Here is a 9,762-nt window from a genome sequence, read left to right on the forward strand (position 1 = left end):
AACTACTGAACCGTGCACCCAATTGACTTGAAACTTGGTATCCATGTAGAAAATACATGTACTTAATGGATAGGCTAATATTTATATGAGTGTTGGACTTCCTACACCAGTTGTGGGGGCGTCAATGATGAGAATCTTTGTGGGGGTGAGAAATAATAATGTTAATTTTAAATGCCCAGCGAAGCGGACGGGTATAGCTAGTTTAACAATAAAATTTCACTAAGAAGCGTATGTTGACGAAAGAAGAGTCTGGCAGTTGGAATGGGTTCCAGAGTCTAATGTATGTACATATATCGGAACTGGGATATCACTATGGCTGTACTCCGGCAATGCTGACGTTCCCCAGGGAAGGTAGCCAATCTTGATTAGGTTCCTCGTATACGCATTTGTTTATTTTGGTAATAAAATAATATCTCCATATGCAGAATACACTATTGTGGCGTATGACAAATAGGGCGTCTCTTGTACGATTATATTGTGTATCAAGAAGTCCAAGAATTATAGTATAACTCAGGATAATTCATTAATAATTAATTCGTGAAGTCTATTTGTTGTTCACATTAAAAGATAACGTTAAGTAGGCCGCATAAAGCTCTCGGAGTCTTGAGACTTTCTTCCATTAGGAATTTTGCTCTATCGAATAGTTTCCCAACTTCCTGAACAATTGAAAAGGTGAAATATACATAGTATGAATACGAGAAATTTAGATTCGGAAATATTTGCATGATACTACAGATTGAAATTGAAATAATTGTAATATTTCGATTGTTTAATTTTAATGCTTGTACATTGGCTGAAGTGTATTTCGGTTTCAACGTTAAAAGTGGTAAGGAGACCTTATATACCATTATCTCTAGAGAATCATATCTGCAGGGTAATGAAAGAAATATTTTTTGCATTTGAGTAATTAATATTTGTAAAATTCATTGTAATCGTACACAGAGTATAGGTGTTTTTTTTATTGCTTAGATGGGTGGACGAGCTCACAGCCCATCTGGTGTTAAGTGGTTACTGGAGTCCATAGACATCTACAACGTACATGCGCCACCCACCTTGAGATACAAGTTGTAAAGTCTCAGTATAGTTACAACGGCTACCCCACCCTCCAAGCCGAAACGCATTACTGCTTCACGGCAGAAATAGGCAGGGTGGTGGTACCTACCCGCGCGGAATCACAAGAGGTCCTACCGCCAGTAATTACGCAAATTATAATTTTGCGGGTTTGATTTTTATTACACGATGTTATTCTTTCACCGTGGAAGTCAATCGTGAACATTTGTTGAGTGCGTATTTCATTAGAAAAATTGGTACCCGCCTGGGATCAAAAAACCGGTGCATAGCTCAACACGAATGCACCGGACGTCTTATTCTTTAGGCCACGACAACTAACAATGGGTTAGAGTGAAATAAAAGTGTCAATCTGACTGTGCTCTATCCTATTATTGTCGTAAATTCTAAATCCTATTATTGTCCTAATCTCTAAATATCAGGAACATTACTTTCTCGCCAGGGTTCCATCGTCGATCCCATAGCTAGTGGTCGCGAGCCTGAAATCGCCACTCCGACATATCGACGTAACTGCCCACTCAAAACGACATGCTGAAAAAAAAGTTGACACAGTTATCAGCTGCCTTATCGCTCGTGAATCAACCTACGGGCCCCTAGATCCGCGAAAACGGTTTTGCTTTCAACTTTTTACGAGTACATCACGGCGACGAGATCAATTTTACGTTCGGAAACGTAACGGTATCTGCGTCACCTGGACGGATCGTAAACCGCTTCTGTGTGTCCACTGACCGACATTGAACCGTTTTATGACCGGCTTTTTTTCTTCGAGGTGAGACTCGTCAAATCTCCGGTGCTTTACGTGTGACGGACGTCTAAGGTTTATACGCTTGAGCTGTATAGTAGTTTGGGTGTATACAGTTTGTGTTTTTGACTGCGATGTGTATTTAAGAGATTACGCGTTTTTTTTATTGCTTATATGGGTGGACGAGCTCACAGCCCGCCTGGTGTTAAGTGGTTACCGGAGCCCATAGAAATCTACAACGTAAATGCGCCACCCACCTTGAGACATAAGTTCTAAGGTCTCAGGTATAGTTACAACGGCTGCCCCACCCTTCAAACCGAAATGCATTACGGCTTCACGGCAGAAATAGACGCGGTGGTGGTACCTACCCGCGCGGACTCACAAGAGGTCCTACCACCAGTGTGACGGACGTCTAAGGTTTATACGCTTGAGCTGTATAGTGGTTTGGGTGTATACAGTTTGTGTTTTTGGTTGCGGTATGTATTTTTAAGAGGTTACGCCTAAATGTGTCTAATTTGATGTAAATAATTTAAGAGCGGTTCAGTAAATCTGCAAGTTTTATTATTATTACTCGTTCAGAGTTCACGACCCATCCGATGTTAAATAGTTAACGGAACCCTTTGACAAAACAAAATGACTACCGCTACTTACCTTGGGACTCGAGATCTATCGCCTCAATTGTTATGGTAATTGTGCAAATGATAATTTTTTAATTTCCATTGGATTACACGAAGTTATTCCATCATTGTGGTAGTCAGTCTTGACCATCTGATATATTAAGTATGTATTTCGTTAGAAATATTGCGATCTACCTCTGGGATTTGATTACCGGCATAGTCACATCTCTCGGTAAGACCGGGTATCTTATCATTAAGACTAGGATGACTTCGAACTGACTTTTTGCTGAAAATATTGTTTCGATGGATTCGTGGGTAGTTTTTTTGTCTTCTTCTTGAGCTCAACGTATAGATCATGTGTCGTAAAATTGAAAAGGTCTACTTTTTTACACGCTTTATATTAGCTTCACTTGTATGTATGTTTGTAACTGACTTCTTTAGACGCGATTTTGACCCACTTTAAACGGCCAGATGTCATTCAAACTTTGTAGATTTATCGAGGACCGCCGACAATTCAATAATAAAAAAATTTTGAAAAAATTGAAATTCAACTAAAAAATGAAAAATAAATAATAGTTTAAAAAAACGAAAAAACATACTTTGTATAAAATTCAAGTAAAAATAGAAAATATAATAAATTTAAATTGTAAAGCGTGGGGTGCATGGTGTTATTAGTTATAAATATTTTTCTGACAGATATGAGTAGAAGAATTATTATTTCAATAATATCTTAAAACGCACCCCACATTTTTTTTAAAATAAAATAAATTTTTTATACTATTTTCAATTTAAAATTTATTAAAATTTATTTTCTATTTTTTAATTAAATTTTATATAAAGCGTGTTTTTTTTAAAACTATTATTTAATTAAACTAATACTTCGCCAAGATGTAGATTTCTACAATAGAAATAAAAAAACAAAAACACCTCACCAGTGAACTAAGAGGATGCGATACATTTTCGTTCCCGAAAAAAAACGTATAACTAATATCAGTTTCGCGTTCGTATCAAGCGAAGTAAACTTGAATAGAAATAAACATTTTTCCCACATATATTAGGGAAGTCGTGGAGTGTACGCGCGAGCCCGGAACGCGGTCCCCCGGGCTTCCGTTGAACATCAATCTAATATTGCGATTGGCAGGTCCGTACCGTCTAAGGAACGTTTGGGATTGCGGTTTGACACTTGCGAACTTGTACGATGGGGAGTTGCGGCTTCTGAATGTGCGCTTGTTTTGGTTGTGTTTTTATTTAATAATAAGCATTATAAGCACACCTTCGCGTAAGCACAAATGGGATACGCGCATACGTGACTGCTTTAAGCCGATTGATATTAGAATCTGTATGCCACAACTTACCAAGATAGGTTGAAGCCTCAGAAGTATTGTAGAAACCTCTGTTCCGCCTTATGAAAAATCTGCTTCATCTGATCTCTGCTATCTCTGATATCTGCTATCTGAAAAAAGATATAAATATAATTGATGTTTGTAAATATTTTAAATGTATAGAGACCCAATATAACTGCTATTACGAGGGCGGCACTGAAAATTTCGGGAATTAACGAAGTGACACAACATTACTATTTAAAAATGTATTTATTGCTATTCGAAGTATTCTCCGCGAAATTTGACACATTTTTCCATACGATGGAACCAATCATTGAAGCAACCATTCCATTCGGAAGTTGGGGTCTCCAAAATGGCCGTTTTGTAGGCGTCCACAGCTTCTTCAGGTGAGGAAAATCTCTGTCCACGCAATTTATTCTTTATTTTAGGGAAAGTATAGAAATCATTAGGGCTTAGGTCGGTGCTGTACGGCGGATGGTCTAATAATTCTATGTTTTCTTGCTCTAAAAACTCTTTTGTTCTGTGCGCGGTGTGAGAACTCGCATTGTCGTGATGGAGGATGATGCGGCGGTTGCAGTTCTCTTTACGGAGTTCAGAAACGACCTGTGGCAAACAAATGCTAGCATACCATTCTGCATTAACCGTTCTTTGTCCCTCAAGAGGAATAGTCGTAACATGGCCGGTTTTGGAGACAAACGTGGCCACCATTTTTTTTGCAACACTCCGTGAACGAACAATTTTTGTTGGCTTTAACTCATTTTCGAACACCCAAACTCGTGACTGGTTTTTTGTTTCGGGTTCGTACGCGTATATTCAGGATTCGTCACCTGATACAATGTTGTATACAGCATTTGAGGATCCTGCGTGGAATCTTTCGAGAGTTCTGACGCACCAAGTAACGCGAGCCGCTTTTTGCTCTTCACATTTGGTATCCATCGGGAAAACAATTTTTTTTAAACCTAATTGTTCATGCAAGATTATTTGTATTTGACTCATGCCAATGTCTAAAGTTGCCTGAATTTCGCGGTATGTCACATGTCGATCTTCCTCAATCAGCTTACGCACAGCATCAACGTTTCCTTGGGTGACTGCAGTTTTTGGACGACCTTGACGGGGATCATCACTGAGCTTGACACGTCCACGTTGAAACTCAGCAAACCAGCGATAAATTGTGGTTTTGGATGGGGCTTCATCACCAAATGCAGAAATTATCCGGTCAACACACTGTTTTTGTGTTAAGCCACTTCGAAAGTCATAATAAATCATCGCTCTTGAATTTTTTCGAGTCAATTCCATTTTCTCAACGACTAAACAAGTTTGACAAAACCTCGTGACAAGACCGAGAATCTTTTTTTAAATAAATAAATGGTATTAGATTTTTAAAACCAAGGAGTTTTCAATTAAAAAGATTTTAATATGACAGGAACAGTGGAAATATTCCATTCCCGATACTTTTAGTGCAGCCTAGGTATCAACCATCACTAAATTCAAAATGTACTAATGTTTACTTGCTAAAACTGCTTCACGGCAGAAATAGGCAGGGGTGGTGGTACCTACCCGTGCGGACTCACAGGAGGTCCTACCACCAGTGAACTTAACACCAGTTTACCCATCTAATGCCATGTAGGGCCATAAAATAGGAAATAACGTAAACCGCTTTGTTCGTTGGCAATAAAAGAGTCTAAACTCAAAAACAGTTGTTACCCTAAATGAGCGTTTGTTTTAGCGGGAATAAAAAAAAAAAAAAAACTACCGAACTAGCTGTTTTGGCGAGCTGCAACGTCGTGGAAAATTGGATTATTTACGTTTCTCGCACGTATACGTTACAGCGGTTTTAGTGAACACTGCTTTACGTCGGGCTTTTATGGCTCCGCGACGTTTTTGCGGTTTTCAACTTGTAAACACGGGCTGCCGGTGAACGTTTTAATTTGGTACCCTTATCCGCCGTTGTGATTTTTAATCTGGTAATGCGTTCTAGTTATTTCTATCGTCGAAGCCAAAGATCGTTTCGTCTCTGATTTCGACTAAGAATCAGCATATTGATTTTATTCATTTAATTTATTAAAATAACTATACAATAGGGTTCAATGTAGTTTATTGCACACCAAGAGACTAATACATCAGGAATGTAGTAAAAAAACAAACGGTCAGTTTCACTTAAAAATTTGGTAGAAGCGAGAGTCACGTCATTACGGATCCTCGCGATCCATTAACGATGCTTTAGGTGGTACCACAAGCAGCCGTCACCGTCCTCGTCGAGCCCGTCGCTTGCGATGAAGGGCCCGACGAGTAAATTAGCCCTCAGACACAGCCCACTGAGTTTCTTGCCGGATCTTACCAGTGGGTCGCGTTTCCGATCCGGTGGTAGATTCTGCGAAGCACTGCTCTTGCTAGGGCCAGTGTTAGCAACACTCCGGTTTGAGCCCCGTGAGCTCACCTACATGTTAGAATGAAGCTGAAATAGCCTCTCAAGGCTATCAGCATAGGCAGAAAAAAAGCGAGAGTGTGGTAAGTAGAATTCAATGCAATTGAATTAACATTATTAGTATTTCTTATAAATTAGTAAATTATTATTATATTATTTACGTAAATGCAGTACGGGACATAATATATATACATTGTGTTCGCGCAACAGCGCGACGTTCATAAATGTTCGGCTCAACTCGCGTGCCGTCGCCCGTACGCACCCCGCACCTCTCATAACAGTGCGGTACATGACGGCACGCGGAGATACGCTCGTTCGATATTGAGTAAATTGTGCGCGCGCGCCTTTCGATACTAAGTAAAAGGTTGAGTGTGAACCGGTGAAAAGGTGTATGTGCCACCCATCGCAAAGAAACACCACTACGACCGTGATAGTGCCAGCATCAGCCTCCAAGTAAGTCCCGTTTTCCTACCTACCCTATCGTGTCCGCTTATTCTCCGCAGAGTTCATATGCTCCCTTTCAGCTCATCAGCTCACGTTTAAGGTGACGCTCACCTGCGTCACCATTTTTTGGTCCTTCGAGCTATGAACCCTAAATCCTTTGGATACAATCCATTGCCCTCCATAGACCCACCCAAATTTTGATATACAAACGGCTCAAAAAAAAAAAAAATTGGCCCTTTTGTAGGTTTCAATCGGTTATAATCAGCCCATTATTTAACTCTAAAACTTATTTACTATAATAATATCTTCATTTCGTTGTTTATAATAATTACTAACACGGCAAAAGTATATAAATTGTCTGCCCATTATACAATCACTTCATTCCATTTTACCCACAACAATAAAAAGTTATTAAAAGTTAAAACGAAGAACGTAAACAAGTAGGGACTTATCGTCTCGGCTCATCGAATGAATATTATATATACCTATCTAAATATATTTCTAATCATATAGACCTCATTAGAACATTAGTTTGATTTTTAAAAGTGTGGAACATTGATGATTTTTTTTTTTTTCATTTGTTGTCAAAGCGTATCGTGATTTGTGTCATTTCATTATACTTTAACTTTTATTGTAATTACATACTTGTAGGTACTTACAATTCCTACGATATTTAGGTGCTTGCGCGCCACAGTACAGTTCACAACAGTAAATCAACTGTAATTTGATTTTTGCCATAGTTCGGTGTAGAACAGTAGGTCAAAAGGTTTTTGAAAAAAAAAAAAAAAAATTGTTTTCATTCACATTATCATTACACAGGGTAGGTTCAGTATACAGGGTGCCCCATTTTGCCTTTTTATTATAATTTTTTTTTTTAGAACACACTTTTTTTTTCTTGTCTTTTTTTTTCTCTTCACCTTTGTTTAGTTAAGTCCATATATTGTTATCAATGCCGTCGAAATCTCAGGCAGCTATTTTTCGAGAAGCAACAAAATTCATAACATTATTAAAGGAAATTGCCTTGTCCATACTGGCTGGGGACAGAATAAAATATGACATGGCCGATTTGTCTGCTCGCTTGCCTAGATTGGATACCAATAAATCTAAACTAGAAGATGTATATTATGAGATCCTCGATGACGAGGATCTCTCAGAGGAGCAGGAAAAAATGTACACAAAAAATTATGAGACCTCGATTGCTGACTACCATGACATCTTAGTAGCATGGGAAAAAATAAACTCGAAGTCTGCTTCCTCACCCAGCTCTCAACCCTCAACTTCTAGTACGCTGACGACTGTTCTGCCTAAAATTGCCCTCCCCAAGTTCAGCTCAAAGGTCGAAGATTGGCCTTCATTTATCACAATTTTTAAAAGTCTCACGGATGATATGCTTACTCTCTCAGATTCTGTCAAACTCCATTATTTGTTTTCATGCCTATCGGGCGAAGCGCTTGGTATGGTGTCTCATCTCAAAATTACTAATGAGAATTTCTCTGTTGCCTTGGACATTTTAACCAGGCGCTACGAGAATCGCCGCGTGCTGATTGATAGGTTTGTGGACATCATAATGAGCCTCCCAAATATACATTCACGCTCTAATATCCGCACACTCTTTTTGACACCTTTGATTTCCGCGCAATCAGCCCTTAGTAATCTAGATCTGCCCATGAAAGACTGCGATTATATCTTTGTCTCGATAGTGGTGCGAAAACTCAAAGGTGAGCTCCGCACTCTCTTCGAACGTAGACATGGGTCGCGTCAGTCTTTACCCACTTTAAAAAATTTAATCTCTTTTTTAGAAGAACACGCGCGCTGTAATGAGACCGAATGGTCTAATACAACATACTCCCAATACAATCAACCTTCTCAAAAGTCTGGTTTTTCTCGTAGGCAGTCTCCCACTTCTCAGCCCCTTCAAGTTTCTCGACAAACACAATATCAACAGCGTCGGCCCTTTACCCCAAATAATTCCCGCCCAGAGTATCTACCCCGAACTACTGCCCCACCATGGCAAATTAACTCAGCTCATCCTACTCAGCTCTCCCACAATAATAACTTATATTGTCCATATTGCAATACAAAAGGGCACAAACTAATTACGTGTACTCGCTACAATGATCAGCCGATACAGGGTAGATGGGACTTTATTAGAGCCCGCGAGCGTTGTCAACGCTGTCTAGGACCGCATGAAAACGAGTGCAAAATCACAGGTGTGTGTAAGGAATGTGGAAGTGCTAATCATCACACCTCACTTCACCGCCATGGCGCATCGTCTCCAACACAGTCATCTGCACATCTCCTTCCCCTGAATTTACGGGAGCAGCCTAGGCAGCGCCCTACTCATTGTCCTCGGGCACGCTCGTCACATGCGACCTCGCATACGCCGGGCCCATCACACACACCACAAGTGGCAACACAGAGCACGGCAAGAGATGACGTGACGGCTCTGAAAGCAGAAAGAGTCGCCCTCGCCAGAGCATTGGCGGCGGAAAGACAACGTGCGGCCACCGCGCCCTGGTTGTATAAAGAGGCAGATAGGCCAGTCTCACCCCAAGAGTATCAAACTCATGGTTCTTCGCTACATCAATCACGATCACCACGCCGGAACCAATGACTATCTACCATCACCGAACACGACCAGGAAGAGAAATACGCTCAGCTCATGCACACCCATACAACACACACTCGTCCCACGGTATCAACACAAACCATAACTTCAGCACAACATGAAAACCACAACCCTAATACACCCATATTATTGCCTACTGTCACCTTAGAAATAGCAGATGTTCATGGTCAATTTCAAAGAGCACGAGCCCTATTGGATTGTGGCAGTATGGTAACATTAATTACTCAGCGCATGGCTCGAACTTTACAACTACCACTAAAGAATACTTCTTTACAAATTTCGGGAGTGGGAAATCAGCACACACAGTACTCCAAGGCATCAATCAAAATTGTATGTCGACCCACTCATAGCGAAACACCTACGATAACGGCTACAGCTCATATTTTAAAGCATGTTACCGGTTATCTGCCTCTAGGGAAGGTACAGGATATATCACATATGGTAGACCAGTCAACGATCCCCTTAGCTGATCAAAGATACCATACACCAGCTCC

This window comes from Bombyx mori, chromosome 22 (genome assembly GCF_030269925.1).
Source record: "Bombyx mori chromosome 22, ASM3026992v2".
Classification (NCBI taxonomy): Eukaryota; Metazoa; Arthropoda; class Insecta; order Lepidoptera; family Bombycidae; genus Bombyx; species Bombyx mori.